This window comes from Seriola lalandi, unplaced genomic scaffold, assembly GCF_002814215.2.
Source record: "Seriola lalandi dorsalis isolate HSWRI2012SDOR001 ecotype SW California unplaced genomic scaffold, Sedor1 jcf7180002054955, whole genome shotgun sequence".
Taxonomy (NCBI): domain Eukaryota; kingdom Metazoa; phylum Chordata; class Actinopteri; order Carangiformes; family Carangidae; genus Seriola; species Seriola lalandi.
This window is the reverse complement of record NW_019525506.1, coordinates 49145-49861: the sequence shown is the minus strand read 5'-3', so window position 1 is coordinate 49861 and position 717 is coordinate 49145. Positions and strand designations below refer to the sequence as shown.

General features: G+C 40.6%; 1 protein-coding gene and 1 long non-coding RNA gene across 3 annotated transcripts in view; one reads left to right on the top strand and one right to left on the bottom strand.

The window, feature by feature from the left end:
- Positions 1-717, top strand: part of LOC147817456 (uncharacterized) — a 32430-nt gene that overhangs the window by 6087 nt on the left and 25626 nt on the right. The window lies entirely within an intron of this gene.
- The window catches only part of LOC111645715 (uncharacterized), a 69432-nt gene that overhangs the window by 43950 nt on the left and 24765 nt on the right, over positions 1-717 (bottom strand). The window lies entirely within an intron of this gene.

Below are 717 nucleotides of genomic sequence, written 5' to 3'. Positions count from 1 at the left end.
ATAGAGACTGTAAGAAACTTCTGGCTTCAGTGTCTGGCACGGTCTTTTCAGTTTTTGAAAAGAAGTAACGGTTTTCTCATAATTTGTAATTGTTTGAAGCCATGTAGATGCCAAATTCTGGGCAGATTTTCACATTGCCATGGCAACGGCAGCTCCTGACCTGTGTGCGTGCGTGCGCCTAGCAACCAGATAACCAACTCTCCAAGCTCTGCTAGCTTTACATTAGCCGCATGTTAGGTCTTAAATTACATTTAGTTAGGTCTTAAATATGTAAGTCCATTTACTGGTTCCTTCGTTGCTTTTTGTTTTGTTTTGTTAAAAGAGTGAATGAAGTTGTGACGGTCTCCGCTGAGACAGAGGAGAGGAGAAGCTACTAGCCCTCTCTCGCTGTCACTTCTAGTCGCGTTGCTCTCCTCCCCAGTAATGTTAAATTTAGCACCGAAAAAGAACATAATAGTGGTAATTTAAATAGCGGTTCATGGGATTTATTAACCCTCAGGGGTCCCTCTGTCCTTTTTTGGACATTTTCTTCACTTTTTTGTTTTGATTTGCTGATCATTTTGGCTGTGTTACAGCTGAAGGTTTGGATTTCTGCAAGAAAGTGTCTTTTTTGACATATTTTTAAAATCTAATGTCAGTTACTGTTACAGGTCTATTATACACTGGTAACACATTTTGTACCCTCTGGGGTTCCTCGCGTCCAAAAAAGGACACACA